Source organism: Gasterosteus aculeatus, chromosome 18 (assembly GCF_964276395.1).
Source record: "Gasterosteus aculeatus chromosome 18, fGasAcu3.hap1.1, whole genome shotgun sequence".
Classification (NCBI taxonomy): Eukaryota; Metazoa; Chordata; class Actinopteri; order Perciformes; family Gasterosteidae; genus Gasterosteus; species Gasterosteus aculeatus.
In genome coordinates, this window is record NC_135706.1 from 6622384 (window position 1) to 6642903 (window position 20520).

General features: G+C 41.7%; 2 long non-coding RNA genes across 2 annotated transcripts; both read left to right on the top strand.

The window, feature by feature from the left end:
- Positions 1–5718: 5718 nt before the first annotated feature.
- On the top strand, positions 5719–19644 carry LOC144389353 (uncharacterized). Its single transcript, XR_013453343.1, has 2 exons — positions 5719–5944; positions 18402–19644. It is a non-coding gene; the product is annotated as an uncharacterized LOC144389353 (long non-coding RNA).
- On the top strand, positions 9131–13930 carry LOC144389352 (uncharacterized). Its single transcript, XR_013453342.1, has 3 exons — positions 9131–10348; positions 11144–11300; positions 11416–13930. It is a non-coding gene; the product is annotated as an uncharacterized LOC144389352 (long non-coding RNA).
- Positions 19645–20520: the final 876 nt, after the last annotated feature.

A 20520-nucleotide genomic window follows, 5' to 3' on the forward strand; every position in this document is an offset into this window, starting at 1 on the left:
CCTCGAAATTAAATACCTGCAATTAAATACTGTGCCTTTGTCAGTGGACCTTGTTTTTTATGATATGATTTCATAATTATTTTATTGAATATATTTCCTATATTTGAAATCGATTCATGGCAATCTGCCTTTGTAAAAAGTCTGCTGTCGTATTTTACTACTGCTTTAGTAATGATACATCACTCACTCGGAGTGATTAAAATCGAGATATTGCTGGACATTTGCGCGGTGACGTCACTACGCCAGCTACGTTGTAAGGCTAATCCCCGCGAAATTCAAAGTCAATATGACGGCGGTGTTCAACGATATCACCGATCTGAGACGAGTTTACACCGCTGCGATCGACGTCTTCACGAGGAAACTAGTCGGACACCTGCGGCGGGCAGGATGCGGCCGCGAGACTGAGACACCTGCCCTCACCAGCGCTGTTGTGGTTTTCATTCAACAGATTCTGTACAACCCGTCATCCAACTGTTCGTCTAACTAACATCTAACACGGCATCTGGCCTGGATAGTACAGGTAAATACAAATGATTACACTATTACTAATACGGTAGAACGAATCATCATCAACACCAGCTGAAACTGTAACACTCGTTTGAATACCATTTTCGGAGCGGCCCGAGACGCAATAATGCGTCCGTGCGTCGGACATTTCATTGAACATGTTTAGTTGTGGGGTGGGGCCCCCCACCTCCAGGCTGACCAATAGGCCTGCCGCCAGTGGCACAGTCAGACATCAGAACAGGCCGCTGTCTAGGACCCCTAGCTGACAAGAGGCGTCCCACCCACCACCTTGCCTACAGGCCAACTAGGAGCCACAGCCCGCGCCGACGTCCAATGTACCACACTGCCGTCATAGCAGGCGCCCTAGGTCCAAGGAACGCTTGGCTACTGCTGTTTGGAATTTCTCGAGCTAGACATCTATATCTCGACCAGGAGTTTCACTCATGGTTGGCACGGTTTGCCGATTTTTCTGGCTCGGGTTCTTTTTTTTTTTTTGATGTCCATGGCTTGGTAACGTCCCATACATTGTTTTCCAACGTTTTTAGTCGTATTAAATTGTTTATTTTTCACGTTATTGGGTCTGAAATGGACCAAACGCTGCCCACATTGCATTGTGGGTAATGACGTGTTCCCTATAACTAGCGGCGATATGTCACTTACTGACCTCACCAAACGTCACTGGAACGCGGAACGTGGTGTCAGGAGAATAAGGTCATTCAGAGTTCACCTGACCTGACCTGACCTCCCCGAACGTTACTGACGTGTTTTGTGTTGTTGAAGGGGAAATACGAGCCAATATATTGTTCTGTTAATTTTGAAATGTCACGTGTTCACGAATGTAATTCTCATCGATGCCTGATTGTACAATTCGCTTTTACATCGAATATGACAAGAGGATGGAGAACAGTCATTTTATTGATTATTGTAAGGTTATTACGTGAGTAATAAAACACATGTTTTATATTGGAGAATTGGAATCAGAAGTAATAACAATGTCAAATGTTTATTATTCAGACTCGATTTGTAAATTATGCAATTTTTTTTTTTAAATAAATGTTGTAATGCAGCTGAATAAACCCAGTGAGTGTTCTTTTAAAGTATATTGTTGTGGTGTCTTTGCCTTTATTAGGTAACAATAAAGTAATTAGTTTGTTTAATTTAAGTGAACTTAAAAAATGAGTGAGCAGTAAGTTGTAGGTATTTAGTAAAAGCAAAACGTTTCTTTTTGTCGTTAGTTGAAATAAAGTGAAAACATTGAGCTGCAGCCACCGCCTTTTCTATTGGTCAATGCGTTAGATGTAGTGTGAGAACTCGGCCACAAGAGGGTGCTACGTGCATTGTGAAAAGAGCTCACACACTGGAGCGTCGTTCTGTTAAAAATGCTCACGTTTCTTATTTTTGTTTTTTTTTGTTCTAATTGCACGTTCAATTACTCCATTTAAGGAAATGAAAGGATTCTAAATATATCCAGACAATATTATTTATCGGGTAAGTAAATACATTTTGCAGCTTGCAATATCATCTACGTAAGACCGCACAAGATATTCAACTTTCCTGTTGCAAGATGATGAGCTTTTTCATGTTATCTGTGTCTATGAAAATATATAGCACAACGAGTTTAAAAACTGCTCATTGCATTGTACATACCAGGTTTTTCAAAACATTATATGTTTGTAGAACTATGAAGGTATTGGGTATTCATTTAATGTACTATAGGGTGGTATCTAAAAAAAAGTGCACAGTGATATTCTGGTCTGAAATGCCCTCCTTTCCCTTTGAAGACATTTACTTGGTGGTCCCTTTCTTGCCGTTTTGTCAGAGTCCAGTAAGGTTCCCCATCCACCTCTTACTTAAAAGGGGACAATTGAGGGTTTTGCATGCAAGTTCACGCTTCTTTCCTTTGTTTTATTGCAGCTTCAATGAAGCGCATCGTTAACTGGCCATGCAAGAATAGCATTTGACCAGAGTTGTCTGTTTGAGACCCAAACAGAATCCCTATCACTAAAAAACATTTGGCTACAATTTTTTAAAATAATTTATTACTAAATGCTATTCAAATCAGTTGTGGTCTGTGCACAGTGTAGAATGATAATATGTTGTACTGAACGATGTGCTGTTTTCAAGAATTCGTATCCTTTCCTTTAGACTACTTCAACTTGTATTTGTGGAAATATATTACATGCAACATGTGAATCTTGGAGGAAAGATGTCTGATGTATCTGAGTAAATACTTGCACATATGACTCGTCGTCATGCTTATACAGAGACCCGGTATTCCCGGTACTTATTTCCTTGTGTAACACAAAGGCACTGAGTGTTTTAACATCGCGGTGAACTCAAACCTGATGGTGTTTCATCATATAGTTGAATATAATATGGTGGATAGATGCAGATTCTCAAAACTTGTATTACTTCCTCATTGGCCGACTGGATTCGATTTTTTTTTCTGTTTGTTTAAGTGCCTCACACTATAAGAGAACACTTTATGTGTTTATAGCGCCAATTATTAGTCACTCATAGGGTTACGGCGAAAATTACAACTCTGCTGTACCTTTGCAAGTTATACAAGTAATCATCTGCGTTACGTTTCACATGGACCAATTAAAATCGAGATATTGCTGGACATTTGCGCGGTGACGTCACTACGCCAGCCACGTTGTAAGGCTAATCCCCGCGAAATTCAAAGTCAATATGACGGCGGTGTTCAACGATATCACCGATCTGAGACGAGTTTACACCGCTGCGATCGACGTCTTCACGAGGAAACAGCGGCGGGTGGATTTTACGTACAAATACTCGACTGATCGGTGAGTCAGAAACTAAACTTCGGGGTTAATATTGAAGTGTGGTGCTGACGGTCCGACCGGCGACCGGTACCCGGCGAGGGGGCGGCGCTGACGGTCCGGCGGCGCTAGTCGGACACCTGCGGCGGGCAGGATGCGGCCGCGAGACTGAGACACCTGCCCTCACCAGCGCTGTTGTGGTTTTCATTCAACAGATTCTGTACAACCCGTCATCCAACTGTTCGTCTAACTAACGTACGGCTCCCAGCCTCGGACACTCCTGCACAAGTCGACAAAATAGTCTTTCCCAGGTGGGAGATGACCGTGCAGCTTGAGAATTCATCGTGCCAGCCTTGAAATTAAATACCTGCAATTAAATACTGTGACTTTGTCAGTGGACCTTGTTTTTTATGATATGATTTCATAATTATTTTATTGAATATATTTCCTATATTTGAAATCGATTCATGGCAATCTGCCTTTGTAAAAAGTCTGCTGTCGTATTTTACTACTGCTTTAGTAATGATACATCACTCACTCGGAGTAAAAACCCTTGGCTCCATGGGTGACTGCAACCTAAACTAAATAAAGCAGTGTCCCAGATCTGTTTGCTATCAGAGACTTTTATAGCCGCCGTTGGAAAACACGAGGGACAAATTACAAATGACAGCCAGGTCAATGCTGAAAAAGTGACTAGCAAAATAACGGAGAAAACCTTGGTAGTTTTTTTCTGCAAGCTCATGTCTTTATCCAATGAAACGTCACTAATTGGGCCCTCTTGGTTATTCATTTTAACAGTAAATAGATTTTCATGAATTTAAGTTTTGAAAGGGCAACTTTTGAACCCGCCCCTATTTTCCATTTTTTTTGTTTCTATGTGAATGATGCGTACTCTAGAGAGAAGAATGGCTGCAGGTGTATTTATTCACTGCTGAGCTCGAACGGCCATCAAAATATTAACACCTTTCATAATATATTCATATGTGTGTGTTTGTGTGTGTTAATAATAATACCTTTGTTTAGCTGAAGTCCTTTGTTATATGTGCCAAAATGTGAGGCAATTGGATGTTTTTACTTATGCTTATTATTTGCTGTGTTCACATAGTAAATGAGCTGTGGGGGAAGAGCTCGGGGCGGGGGTCTAGAAGTTTTATTGGCTTAACGTACTGTATGTAGGTATCAAAAGTATTTGTTTAGGCAGTTAGATGTGACTTGAAATGAATTGAATTTGAGATATTTATACCATTATACCACTCTTTTCTAATGAACTATTTCATGAAGGAAATGTTCCACCATTTACGTGTTCACCAATGTAATGTGGGATTGGTTATTTCATTAAACATATTTGAGGGGTTGAGGGGGTCCCCCCCCCCCAGTGGCCCGGCCAGGCGTCCAGAACAGGCTGCTGTCTCGGACCTCTAGCTGACAAGCCGGCGTCCCACCCGCCACCTTGCCGGCAGGCCAACTAGAAGTCACAGCCTGCGCCGGCCACCCAGCCGTACCACACTGCCATCAACAGCAGTACATACTTACCTTACCTAATGTTGCCTAATGCTTACTTTGGATTACCGCCGTATAGAATTTCTCGAAGTAGAGGCCTATACCGCGACTAAAGATGTCAGTCACGGTTTGCACGGTTTGCACTTTTTCTGGCTCGGTGTTTCTTTTTTTTTTTTGATGTCCATGGCTTGGTAACGTCCAATAAGATATTTTCCAACGTTTTTAGTCGCATTAAATACTTTATTTTTCACGTTATTGGGTCTGAAAGGGGCCAAACGCTGCCCCCATTGCATTGTGGGTAATGACGTGTTCCCTATAACTAGCGGCGATATGTCCCTTACTGACCTCACCAAACGTCACTGGAACACGGAACGTGGTGTCAGGAGAATAAGGTCATTCTGAGTTCACCTGACCTGACCTCCTCTATGTCACTGACGTGTTTTGTGTTGTTGAAGGGGAAATACGAGCCAATAGATTGTTCTGTTATTTTGAAATGTCACATGTTCACGAATGTAATTCTCATTGGTGCCTGATTTTACAATTCGCTTTTACATCGAATATGACAAGAGGATGAAGAACAGTCATTTTATTGATTATTGTAAGGTTATTACGTGAGTAATAAAACACATGTTTTATATTGGAGAATTGGAATCAGAAGTAATAACAATGTCAAATGTTTATTATTCAGACTCGATTTGTAAATTATGCAATTTTTTTTTTTAAATAAATGTTGTAATGCAGCTGAATGAGTGTTCTTTTAAAGTATATTGTTGTGGTGTCTTTGCCTTTATTAGGTAACAATAAAGTAATTAGTTTGTTTAATTTAAGTGAACTTAAAAAATGAGTGAGCAGTAAGTTGTAGGTATTTAGTAAAAGCAAAACGTTTCTTTTTGTCGTTAGTTGAAATAAAGTGAAAACATTGAGCTGCAGCCACCGCCTTTTCTATTGGTCAATGCGTTAGATGTAGTGTGAGAACTCGGCCACAAGAGGGTGCTACGTGCATTGTGAAAAGAGCTCACACACTGGAGCGTCGTTCTGTTAAAAAATGCTCACGTTTCTTATTTTTGTTTTTTTTTGTTCTAATTGCACGTTCAATTACTCCATTTAAGGAAATGAAAGGATTCTAAATATATCCAGACAATATTATTTATCGGGTAAGTAAATACATTTTGCAGCTTGCAATATCATCTACGTAAGACCGCACAAGATATTCAACTTTCCTGTTGCAAGATGATGAGCTTTTTCATGTTATCTGTGTCTATGAAAATATATAGCACAACGAGTTTAAAAACTGCTCATTGCATTGTACATACCAGGTTTTTCAAAACATTATATGTTTGTAGAACTATGAAGGTATTGGGTATTCATTTAATGTACTATAGGGTGGTATCTAAAAAAAAGTGCACAGTGATATTCTGGTCTGAAATGCCCTCCTTTCCCTTTGAAGACATTTACTTGGTGGTCCCTTTCTTGCCGTTTTGTCAGAGTCCAGTAAGGTTCCCCATCCACCTCTTACTTAAAAGGGGACAATTGAGGGTTTTGCATGCAAGTTCACGCTTCTTTCCTTTGTTTTATTGCAGCTTCAATGAAGCGAATCGTTAACTGACCATGCAAGAATAGCATTTGACCAGAGTTGTCTGTTTGAGACCTAAACAGAATCCCTATCACTAAAAAACATTTGGCTACAATTTTTTTAAATAATTTATTACTAAATGCTATTCAAATCAGTTGTGGTCTGTGCACAGTGTAGAATGATAATATGTTGTACTGAACGATGTGCTGTTTTCAAGAATTCGTATCCTTTCCTTTAGACTACTTCAACTTGTATTTGTGGAAATATATTACATGCAACATGTGAATCTTGGAGGAAAGATGTCTGATGTATCTGAGTAAATACTTGCACATATGACTCGTCGTCATGCTTATACAGAGACCCGGTATTCCCGGTACTTATTTCCTTGTGTAACACAAAGGCACTGAGTGTTTTAACATCGCGGTGAACTCAAACCCGATGGTGTTTCATCATATAGTTGAATATAATATGGTGGATAGATGCAGATTCTCAAAACTTGTATTACTTCCTCATTGGCCGACTGGATTCGATTTTTTTTTTCTGTTTGTTTAAGTGCCTCACACTATAAGAGAACACTTTATGTGTTTATAGCGCCAATTATTAGTCACTCATAGGGTTACGGCGAAAATTACAACTCTGCTGTACCTTTGCAAGTTATACAAGTAAGCATCTGCGTTACGTTTCACATGGACCAATTAAAATCGAGATATTGCTGGACATTTGCGCGGTGACGTCACTACGCCAGCCACGTTGTAAGGCTAATCCCCGCGAAATTCAAAGTCAATATGACGGCGGTGTTCAACGATATCACCGATCTGAGACGAGTTTACACCGCTGCGATCGACGTCTTCACGAGGAAACAGCGGCGGGTGGATTTTACGTACAAATAATCGACTGATCGGTGAGTCAGAAACTAAACTTCGGGGTTAATATTGAAGTGTGGTGCTGACGGTCCGACCGGCGACCGGTACCCGGCGAGGGGGCGGCGCTGACGGTCTGGCTGGATGCATGTCACAGCCGCCTGGTGGTGCTGGACAGCGAGGTGCAGGATCATCCGGATCAAGCCCACCTACTGATGGACCAACTCAACCGACCGCTGCAGCTGTATCAAAACGCAGCGTAAATGGTGGTCCTACTACAAGCTGTAAGAATCTTGAGATCTAGTTCTAAACATCACCGCCCCCACCCCATTGCATTGTGGGTAATGACGTGTCCACTATAATTAGCGGCGATATGACACTTACTGACCTCACCAAACGTCACTGGGACGTTTAGTTATAGGCCCCGAGTCCAAACATAAGGCATGTGGAAGTCGGCTGACCAGCTCGCGGCCAGCCTCCTGGCCCTGCAGCCAGGAGGCTGTCGCGAGCTGGTCTGGCCGCAAAGATTCGGTCCCAAATTGAAGATTCGGTGTGTGAGTGCCAAAATTCAAAATTGGGTTGCCAAATTTCTGAGATTTGGGTGAGAGCCAAATTTCGGTGGGTGGTGGGAGGGCAAATATGTTTAATGAAATAATCAATCCCAAATTCCACTAGTGAACACGTTCATTTCTTATTCTCATATGAATAGGATTACACTTTTGTTCATTTTCGTCATTACCCACAATGCAATGGGGGCAAACCGTGACTGAAACCAAAAATCTTCAAATCAAAAGAAAACCTTTTGTACTATATCAATTACTTAAAACCTTGTACATGTAGTTATGACAATTCTCAAAAATGTCATGGCAGTGTTCCCTGTCAATCGCATGAATAGTGAACAGGTGATTCACTCTGAGGGTCACGTGAAATATTACATGGAGGCAATGGAGAAAAGAGAATCAATTAATTTCTTAATTGTTCTTGCCTAGTGAGAAACATGTCAAATATTCTACAGTCAAAATGTCTGAATGCCATGAAGCCATACAAGTCATTTTCCTTATACCGCAGCATTTGACCAACATTATTTCTTATCATCAGGGCCCTTTGACCTCTTGGGCCTAACCGTTCCATTTTGGATGGAAGTGTGACAAATAAACCACAATTAATGAAAACAAACGTCTGTATTCATAAACTCTCATTACGTACTGCTTAATAAACACGTGTTCCCTCTTCCCTAAAATAAATATAACAAGATTATGCAACAATGGTTGCAAATGAACCATAAAAATCACATAAAATGAACTGCATTAAATACATCTGTACTAACCTGGCTAAATAAAATAAACAGTTTAATATAATTAAATAAATGGTTAAAATACACCTTGTACGTTGTACACGCATTTAGGAGATCGTCAACGCGTGACCATTGAAAAATAACACAGCAATCTAGTGGCTCGTATTTCCCGTCAATAACACAAAACACATAAACAGTGAACAGGTAGTTTTACTACATCCACAATATATACAAAAAGTGCAATATTAAATGAAATTACATTGATGCAATAGAAATAGAAATATATGCAGACAAAAGCATTCTGCGTCTTTCTTTGAACCGACACAACGAATCGATAATGAAATTCGTTGCCAACGCTTTCAATAATCAAATTTTAGCAATTTCAGCGATTCTTGTTCTCTTTAAGGATTGTGTGTTGTCAGATATTAAAACAACCGTTGTAATTGTCCAGTTATTAAAATGTCTGCTTTTTCAAGTACACGTTGTGGAATTACTCATCAGGTATTTATTATTACTATTACCTTAAATTGGCCGGATAAAAGTATTTGTAGATGTGACTTGAAATTAATAAAATTTTAGACAATTATACAAGTCTCTTTTACTGAAATATTCAGTGTAGGAAATATTCCATCATATACGTGCTCACTAATGTAATCTGGGATTGATTATTTCATTGAACATATTTGGGCCCCCCCACCATTGTGCCACCATCCTGAGCGCGTAATTTTAAATTTTGAGCACGGAGAACTATATTTTAGCAAAGAAAAACATATTCCGTGCGCGCAGTTTACTCAGGTGCCCTCTCCACAAACTGGTTTTCTGCGCGCAGGCAGCCGTTGCTGCGCTCTCTCCACCTATTCGCTCTGCGCTCGCTCGACTTGCAGCAGCGTTACATTTGTGCCACAAAACCAACCAATCAGAGAACTAAAGAAGGTCCATTGTGATTGGCTGTTGGTCTTCAATCACAACGCTAGTAGGACTACCTACAGCATCGCGGAAGCTCAGCGAGTTGTTGAAGTTTGCAGCATTTGTGCTAAATGCTAATGGCCTGGATTAAAACACTTGCTGTTCTCATCATTTGCTTGGGTCATGTCTGATGGTGGCTAGCCGGACTTCTAATATCGCTTTTTTCCGTCTTCTTTAGGAAGCGTTGTGAACTGCGCGCACGGAATATGTTTTTCTTTGCTAAAATATAGTTCTCTGTGCTCAAAACTTAAAGTTAAACGCACAGGATGGTGGCACAAATATAACGGCATAAGGGCAGAGCAGAACACGTGGGTGCCCTGAAAGTGTGTCGATGGCATTGTGCGTAATCACCTGTTAATGTGTTTTGTGTTGTTGAAGGGAAATATTACACGAGCCAATAGATTGTTCTGTTCTTTTTCAAATGTCACGTGTTCATGAATGTAATTCAAGAAAAACTCCCCAAACAATGAAAAAGTATTCGATGGGGAGAATAAAGGAAAGGAAGGAAGAAACCTTTAGAGAGACACAGGACGATCCTCCCTGGGACGGACAGACTGTGATGGACGTACAGAATGAACAACGTAAAATATCTATAATACGTTCAAATCATCCGACAGAAATGATTCAAATTCACATATTATCTCCTCATATGCGTTCATGATCATGAATCGATTGGACTCGGTAGCTCTTTCTCTGACGGCGATGTTGGTTGTGACAAATGCAGAGCGGCGGGTTAATTGTTCTTTCTTCACATTCCCTTGACAAACCCCTGCAGTACGCTCCTGAGAAGGTCCGGAAGATACTCGTAGGGAACAAGTCAGATGAGGTGGACAAGAAGCAGGTGGCCACGGAGCAAGGAGTCAAGGTGGGTTAGTCTCATAATGGATTAATAATAATAATTATACTTTATTATTATACGTTAAAGTTAAAGTTATACGTTATAAGCTAAGCTCGACTAACTCTTATCATTATTGCACATAAGAGATGTAATCAAGGCAGCAAAGTCCACGAGCTTCTTTACCAAAATGTTCAACTTCCTCAAAAAGCGTATAATCGTTTGTTATAATCATCATAAAGCCGACAGCCCGCAGATCCCACTGCACATGTGTGGAAGGGGATGACATTCAGTTGTTGTTGTTGTTGTTGTTTTCTTAAGTCAATGCTTCACTGTTGTCTGTCTCACAGCTGGCCAAGGCTTACGGGATGGATTTCTTTGAGAGATATTTAGTTGTGATGATTCATTGACGTGTTACTGAACTTTATGAACTGCCAGTTTTTAACAGACCTCACACTTATTAATATACGTTTCACTGTTCACCCCCCACGAGTGAGTGAATGTGTTTGTTTGTGGGGCTTCTGATTTTCACTAATGTGAATCCAATATTATCTCTTTCTGGCTGCAACTTACAAAACAAAAAAACAAACCTCTTCCTTTGACATTCCATGTTTTATTTCCTTTTGGTATGTTTAAATGACAATAATATCACATTATCAAGGGTATGAAATATGTGTTTGAAAGTTAGATTTGAAGCTTGATATTGACAAAAAGGGGAGTTCTGGTGCTCGATTTAGGGGTTTAAACTCTGACAGATTCTGACAGTGGCAACGACGTGAAGCAGATTGTCTTCTTGTAACCGATGTTTTTTGTTTGTCCCTGCAGGTAAGGTGGTCCACGCAGAGACCACGGTGGCTCACGCCGTGCTGAACGGGAAGCAGTATTACCGTCAGGACTGGGTTCATGCTGCCGCCCACGTTGTCGTCCCTCCTCTCCGCCTCGACCCCAACACGCCAGGCTACCTCATGGGCCTGCTGGGAAAGTATGTGCTCAGTACAAAGTGGGACGTGCTCCTAAAATACAGCAGTGATATCAAAGACGTAGGAGGGTCGATGCTTAGTGATGATTTGGACCAATAACATTCATCTTGTTTCCAGCGACTCTCTGAGTGTTGTGGCATCAGAGCACCGTCCATTTAGCATCAAGCAGAGGGCTTTGGGCAAAGACGACTTCACAAAGATCCCTCACGGAGTGGCTGGAGTCCAGGACAGGGTGAGTGTCATTTGGGAGAGGGGAGTGGTACGTACAAACACACGCACACATATACACACTTAAGCTGTAAACCTGCTCGTGCTTATTATGTAGCGTGCATCCCAGGAAGGATCCATGTAGAATCGTATTAGATACCATTAATACTAAAATAGCTTTGGAAAAAAATGCTTGGTTTTATTTTGTATTACTGGTCCACAAGTCCACCACTGTCTCCTCAGTGTCAATTTGTGTTTTCATTGGCTTATGGTTACTGCATTAATTTAATAACAAGCCGAAGAAATAATGTACACACATTTGCATTGCTTTGACCAAGGAGCCAAGCCAAGCACAACAAAATGCATAATAAAGGGTGAAATGCAACAACGTTCCTTGACTTAAAGCGGTGATCGGTCGTAGCTCTGTTGGTATCTTGTCCACTCACACCTAAATGTTCTATGATAAACTATTCAGCATTTCGGTGAGGAGCCGCTGGTCTCAGCAATCAACAGGCCCCAGGTCAGAATTTATTGAATATTTGCACTTTCTCTGTGTACTTCACTTACACTACTCTAATCACTGAGAAATAGATTTGCTAAAAGTGTTTTAGGTTTATTACAGCAGTGTGTAAGTGGTACAAACAGAATTCCGTCATATGCAACATGTGTGTTTCATATGGTAACAAAAGATGGTTTTGTTAAATTGGTGTATAGTTTTTCATTTTGCAATGGATCTGAGGTGTTTTGCTCATTGGGTGTGTGGTTGTGCTAATTGTGTGAGTGAAATGAAAAACAGAACAAAGCAGTCAAAATTGTGTGATGTTTCATTGGATAAAGACATTTTTGAGCTTGCAGAAAAAACCCACCAAGGTTTCCTCCGTTATTTTGATTGTCACTTTGTGTCACCGACCTGCAGGGAGTTTGCATGATTCTGGTGGCCTCTGGCTGTGGGGAAGGAGCACGGGGCACTGAGCCAGGACTGGGCCTCGTCTAACCAGCGGGCGGCGCCATGCATAATATCTTCAAACTCTTGAAGGCAGGCGGGGACCTGAAATAGAAAACATAAGGAAGCAGACTGTCGGTTTTATAAACAGACTTTTAAAAGCTGGGATGCAACGAATTTTCAAGATACAAGAGTCAACCAATGCTTCCTGTTAACTCTCATCACCCCTTTCTCTGCATTTAATCAGTTGCTAACAGAACATTCCTGACCTTGCTGAGGAAGGCAGTGCATTGCTCGGTCATGTGCGCTGCGTTTTGATACAGCTGCAGCGGTCGGTTGAGTTGGTCCATCAGTAGGTGGGCTTGATCCGGATGCTCCTGCACCTCGCTGTCCAGCAGCATCAGGCGGCTGTGACATGCATCCAGCTCATCCCACACGAGCTGGAGGACCGAAAATGTGAAGCATGTCGGGGCAATGAAGCAACAATGTAATCCTGGATTGTCATCGGCTCTGAGGGAAAAGTGGCTGTTTCAGTTGCTCGCAGACATGGTTAAGCTGTGTTACACTTTCGCCTGAAAAGTCATCTTTTAGACACTAAAAACATTTTGTGTAAGTGCTCGATTATATTGCAAGCTTGCTGGACTTTACTTGTTACTTACAGCCTACATACATGCACATGTTAGCTGATGCAGTCAACTTAACAGATTTAAAATGTGAATAAAAGAGATGAGAAAAAACAAACAAAGAAGACTTTGAGAACTAATTTCAATTTACAACACCTGCAGATCAGCAGGTTTATGGATCATTCACAAACACACACATAGAAGCAAACAGGTCTCACTTTGATCGCATTTTGAGCTTCATTCACTTTTGGACTCCAGTAACACTTTTACTCTCTCTAGGCCATTTAATGCTGTTTTTTTATCCGATACATCGATTAATCAAAGAAATAATCCACTGATTAATCGCTCGTGAAAATAATTGTTCATTTTAGCCCTAGAGGTGTGTAATTAAGACACAAACAAATGGCTTTGTGGACATATTACTTATTTCATTTATTATTATTCAAGGCTAAATCAAGCATATCTGAACAAGTGATCTGAGGTACATTTTGAGAATTCTATTTCTGAACAACACAGTCTGACTACAGAGAGGGCATCTGGTGTTTCCCTCACAGGGAATGTTAATAGAAAATGTCACTGTCTCAAAGTACAAAATGGCCTTCATACAGAATAGTGTAAGAGAGGATTCAGTGTCCATCAGTACCAGAAACGTATTTACTTTATTGGGTACCTCAGATTCGTCTTTGCTTTCTTTTTTTTCCTCAATCAGCTCTAGATAACTAATTCTCTCTTATATCCTGAGAATTGTCATTTATGTCAATAACAGGCCATTGATGCTCAATGTACAGATGAAGAGGACGCTGCATGAAACCCAGCTGGGAAACTGGGTCAGTGTTACATCTGAGTGGTTACACCTCGTATCAATAGAGGCTGTAAATACCTACAAACTCCTCTATTATCAATGTTTTTTCCTCATCCGATTTGATGTGGGATTGTGGTTTCGGTAAAACTCACACTTGGAGTGATGTCTCACATACTGTCCCACGGACTGTCTCCCACTGTCTCTTATACTCTCTCATGTCTCACACACTGTCTCTCATACTGTCCATGTCTGTACAGTGCTACAAGCCGCTGCATGTCGTGCTGTTGGTTTATTTGACGCTTAATAAATTTCTGGATGTTCCACATTTCACTGCTTCAATTGATCAAATGTCTGATTATGAACAATGGATAATTAATATATGATGATTCTCCTAGAGACATTCACCCACATATAATAAATCTCCTAGTTCTATATGGTCATGTACATACATATGATAAGCTGTTACGAATGAATATATGATGCATTCTGTTAAACCTCCTGCAAGCAGGCACATTTAAAGAAAAGTAAACTGACTGATTAGTGATCAGGCCGACCAGGCGTCAGCCGGGCGGAGCTGACCACTTGCTGGTCTGGCTGCCGAAATTGTTGATAGGGAGGGAGGTGGCCAAATATTAAATGAGATAATCAATCCCAAATTAGTGTGAAAATAAATGATCACTTCAAATCATCCAGACTGCCATGATACATTATTTTAATGCAGGAATGTATCTTCCCCAATGAACAAGATTTGTTCATTTTACTCAAGGCGGACACTAGAAAGAATTACATTCGTTCAGCAAGCAAAATAAAACACAGTAACTTGAACCAAACACAATTGAAAACAAAAAAAGATTTACATATTTACTTAGACCTGTTACATTTACACTTACAGTTTAGTGCAGTGTAATAGTTATGCCGTGATAATTGAATGCCAGTGTGAAAATAAATGATCACTTCAAATGTATCAGACTGCCATGATACATTATTTTAATGCAGGAAGTTATCTTCCCCCCCGGAATGAACGAATGACTCGAAAAAAGATTTGTTCATTTTACTCAAGGCGGACACTAGAAAGAATTACATTCGTGAACACGTGATCTGAAAAATAACAGAAGAATCTATTGGCTGGTTTTTCCCTTGAACAACACAAAACACATAAACAGTTAACAGGTGATTACGCACAATGGACACACTTCCAGGGCACCCACGTGTCACGCATCGAGCGTTGCAGCAGGGATCGGGCGTTCAGTGACGTACGAGGAGGTCAGGTCAGGTCAGGTGAACTCAGAATGACCTTATTCTCCTGACACCGCGTTCCGCGTTCCAGTGACGTTTGGTGAGGTTAGTAAATTCCATATCGCCGCTACTTATAGCGAACGCGTCATTACCCCCAATGCAATGGGGCAGCGTTTGGCCCCTTTCACACCCAATAACGTGAAAAATAGTGAGTGAGTGATTGGCCGTTGGCAGGTGGGGGGCCTCCAAAATATGTTTAATGACATTATCGGCCAATCTTCTAGTGGAAGATGCCTGCTGGCAGCTGGCTTGGAGGTTTGGGGAAGACCATTCTCCTCTCCCTGTAGTCGCGGGCCTCTTGGGTGGCTACCACTACGGCCTGTTGACGATCCCAAGGGGGATCGCCTAATGTATCTGAAATACACGTAGCAACTCCACAACAACAACAAAAATATTACTTTGTTTTAAATATTATAATAATACATGAAGAATATAACAATGAATGTCAGAGAACAATTGATTTCCTTTTAACACCCAGGGAGGAAGAGAATAAAGTGTCAGGTCAGGATGACAACTGCTGTAACCTTGCTACAACTTAGATTAGGGATCTCATGAGTGCTTATAAAGTGCACTCGTATATCGTATAACATTATACGATATACGCAAGGCAGGACCTGACATGGAGGACAAGGAGGCCCTCTGGGCACTACTGTAAAAAGGAGACTCCATATGTAGATAGTTCTTAATCTGCAATTGTCTTGTTGTGTTGACATACTTTTCTTAAATGTAATAAACTACTAACACATTTATTCATTGTCATTGATTGTATATGACTTTTACTGATAACATAATCCAATATAGCCAGGACAGCCTTACAGAGTCGCGACGCTTTGTGTTGCGTTGCTTCGCATCCCGTCGAGGTCTGTATGATCACAAAATTCAGAGTTTACCCACCTCTAATTTTAGCACTACAGCACTGGCTGTGACTCCTAGTTGGTCTGCCGGCAAGGCGGTGGGTGGGACGCCGGCTGGTAGTTTTGTGCTATGCTCCTTGCATTGTACATACCAGGTTTTTCAAAACGTTTTGGTAGAACTATGAAAAGTGCACAGTGATATTCTGGTCTGAAATGCCCTCCTTTCCCTTTGAAGACATTTACTTGGTGTTCAACGATATCACCGATCTGAGACGAGTTTACACCGCTGTGATCGACGTCTTCACGAGGAAACAGCGGCGGGTGGATTTTACGTACAAATAATCGACTGATCGGTGAGTCAGAAACTAAACTTCGGGGTTAATATTGAAGTGTGGTGCTGACGGTCCGACCGGCGACCGGTACCCGGCGAGGGGGCGGCGCTGACGGTCCGGCGGCGCTAGTCGGACACCTGCGGCGGGCAGGATGCGGCCGCGAGACTGAGACACCTGCCCTCGCCAGCGCTGTTGTGGTTTTCATTCAACAGATTCTGTACAACCCGTCATCCAACTGTTCGTCTAACTAACGTACGGCTCCCAGCCTCGGACACTCCTGCACAAGTCGACAAAATAGTCTTTCCCAGGTGGGAGATGACCGTGCAGCTTGAGAATTCATCGTGCCAGCCTTGAAATTAAATACCTGCAATTAAATACTGTGACTTTGTCAGTGGACCTTGTTTTTTATGATATGATTTCATAATTATTTTATTGAATATATTTCCTATATTTGAAATCGATTCATGGCAATCTGCCTTTGTAAAAAGTCTGCTGTCGTATTTTACTACTGCTTTAGTAATGATACATCACTCACTCGGAGTGATTAAAATCGAGATATTGCTGGACATTTGCGCGGTGACGTCACTACGCCAGCTACGTTGTAAGGCTAATCCCCGCGAAATTCAAAGTCAATATGACGGCGGTGTTCAACGATATCACCGATCTGAGACGAGTTTACACCGCTGCGATCGACGTCTTCACGAGGAAACTAGTCGGACACCTGCGGCGGGCAGGATGCGGCCGCGAGACTGAGACACCTGCCCTCACCAGCGCTGTTGTGGTTTTCATTCAACAGATTCTGTACAACCCGTCATCCAACTGTTCGTCTAACTAACATCTAACACGGCATCTGGCCTGGATAGTACAGGTAAATACAAATGATTACACTATTACTAATACGGTAGAACGAATCATCATCAACACCAGCTGAAACTGTAACACTCGTTTGAATACCATTTTCGGAGCGGCCCGAGACGCAATAATGCGTCCGTGCGTCGGACATTTCATTGAACATGTTTAGTTGTGGGGTGGGGTGGGGCCCCCCACCTCCAGGCTGACCAATAGGCCTGCCGCCAGTGGCACAGTCAGACATCAGAACAGGCCGCTGTCTAGGACCCCTAGCTGACAAGAGGCGTCCCACCCACCACCTTGCCTACAGGCCAACTAGGAGCCACAGCCCGCGCCGACGTCCAATGTACCACACTGCCGTCATGGCAGGCGCCCTAGGTCCAAGGAACGCTTGGCTACTGCTGTTTGGAATTTCTCGAGCTAGACATCTATATCTCGACCAGGAGTTTCACTCATGGTTGGCACGGTTTGCCGATTTTTCTGGCTCGGGTTCTTTTTTTTTTTTTGATGTCCATGGCTTGGTAACGTCCCATACATTGTTTTCCAACGTTTTTAGTCGTATTAAATTGTTTATTTTTCACGTTATTGGGTCTGAAATGGACCAAACGCTGCCCACATTGCATTGTGGGTAATGACGTGTTCCCTATAACTAGCGGCGATATGTCACTTACTGACCTCACCAAACGTCACTGGAACGCGGAACGTGGTGTCAGGAGAATAAGGTCATTCAGAGTTCACCTGACCTGACCTGACCTCCCCGAACGTTACTGACGTGTTTTGTGTTGTTGAAGGGGAAATACGAGCCAATATATTGTTCTGTTAATTTTGAAATGTCACGTGTTCACGAATGTAATTCTCATCGATGCCTGATTGTACAATTCGCTTTTACATCGAATATGACAAGAGGATGGAGAACAGTCATTTTATTGATTATTGTAAGGTTATTACGTGAGTAATAAAACACATGTTTTATATTGGAGAATTGGAATCAGAAGTAATAACAATGTCAAATTTTTATTATTCAGACTCGATCTGTAAATTATGCAATTTTTTTTTTAATAAATGTTGTAATGCCCAGTCGGAATCGACCTCACAACCCTTGTGTCAGTGTTTCCAACCTGCGTTTTGAAGCATTACCTTGACTGAAGACTAAAAAAAAAAGATGTCTTTCAACCTGTGTCTGTGTCTCCCTCGAAGACTTTCACGCGATTGGCTGAACAGGTGCTGGCAGCTAATAAAAAGGACCTGGATCTTCTCCGGATGTCTGTCAATGACGAGATTAATCTTGCCGCTCTGGAGGAAGAGGAAGGACTCTGTGACAGCGAGGCGGCCGACCGAGGAAAAGGCTGCTGGTGTTAGAGAGACAATTCAGATCTGATCGTCTGTTACCACTGGACACTTCGCACACTAGGCAAAACGTTTCTTTTTGTCGTTAGTTGAAATAAAGTGAAAACATTGAGCTGCAGCCACCGCCTTTTCTATTGGTCAATGCGTTAGATGTAGTGTGAGAACTCGGCCACAAGAAGGTGCTACGTGCATTGTGAAAAGAGCTCACACACTGCAGCGTCGTTCTGTTAAAAAATGCTCACGTTTCTTATTTTTTTTTTTTTGTTCTAATTGCACGTTCAATTACTCCATTTAAGGAAATGAAAGGATTCTAAATATATCCAGACAATATTATTTATCGGGTAAGTAAATACATTTTGCAGCTTGCAATATCATCTACGTAAGACCGCACAAGATATTCAACTTTCCTGTTGCAAGATGATGAGCTTTTTCGTGTTATCTGTGTCTATGAAAATATATAGCACAACGAGTTTAAAAACTGCTCATTGCATTGTACATACCAGGTTTTTCAAAACATTATATGTTTGTAGAACTATGAAGGTATTGGGTATTCATTTAATGTACTACAGGGTGGTATCTAAAAAAAAGTGCACAGTGATATTCTGGTCTGAAATGCCCTCCTTTCCCTTTGAAGACATTTACTTGGTGGTCCTTTTCTTGCCGTTTTGTCAGAGTCCAGTAAGGTTCCCCATCCACCTCTTACTTAAAAGGGGACAATTGAGGGTTTTGCATGCAAGTTCACGCTTCTTTCCTTTGTTTTATTGCAGCTTCAATGAAGCGAATCGTTAACTGACCATACAAGAATAGCATTTGACCAGAGTTGTCTGTTTGAGACCTAAACAGAATCCCTATCACTAAAAAACATTTGGCTACAATTTTTTAAAATTATTTATTACTAAATGCTATTCAAATCAGTTGTGGTCTGTGCACAGTGTAGAATGATAATATGTTGTACTGAACGATGTGCTGTTTTCAAGAATTCGTATCCTTTCCTTTAGACTACTTCAACTTGTATTTGTGGAAATATATTACATGCAACATGTGAATCTTGGAGGAAAGATGTCTGATGTATCTGAGTAAATACTTGCACATATGACTCGTCGTCATGCTTATACAGAGACCCGGTATTCCCGGTACTTATTTCCTTGTGTAACACAAAGGCACTGAGTGTTTTAACATCGCGGTGAACTCAAACCCGATGGTGTTTCATCATAGAGTTGAATATAATATGGTGGATAGATGCAGATTCTCAAAACTTGTATTACTTCCTCATTGGCCGACTGGATTCGATTTTTTTTTTCTGTTTGTTTAAGTGCCTCACACTATAAGAGAACACTTTATGTGTTTATAGCGACAATTATTAGTCACTCATAGGGTTACGGCGAAAATTACAACTCTGCTGTACCTTTGCAAGTTATACAAGTAAGCATCTGCGTTACGTTTCACATGGACCAATTAAAATCGAGATATTGCTGGACATTTGCGCGGTGACGTCACTACGCCAGCCACGTTGTAAGGCTAATCCCCGCGAAATTCAAAGTCAATATGACGGCGGTGTTCAACGATATCACCGATCTGAGACGAGTTTACACCGCTGCGATCGACGTCTTCACGAGGAAACAGCGGCGGGTGGATTTTACGTACAAATAATCGACTGATCGGTGAGTCAGAAACTAAACTTCGGGGTTAATATTGAAGTGTGGTGCTGACGGTCCGACCGGCGACCGGTACCCGGCGAGGGGGCGGCGCTGACGGTCTGGCTGGATGCATGTCACAGCCGCCTGGTGGTGCTGGACAGCGAGGTGCAGGATCATCCGGATCAAGCCCACCTACTGATGGACCAACTCAACCGACCGCTGCAGCTGTATCAAAACGCAGCGTAAATGGTGGTCCTACTACAAGCTGTAAGAATCTTGAGATCTAGTTCTAAACATCACCGCCCCCACCCCATTGCATTGTGGGTAATGAC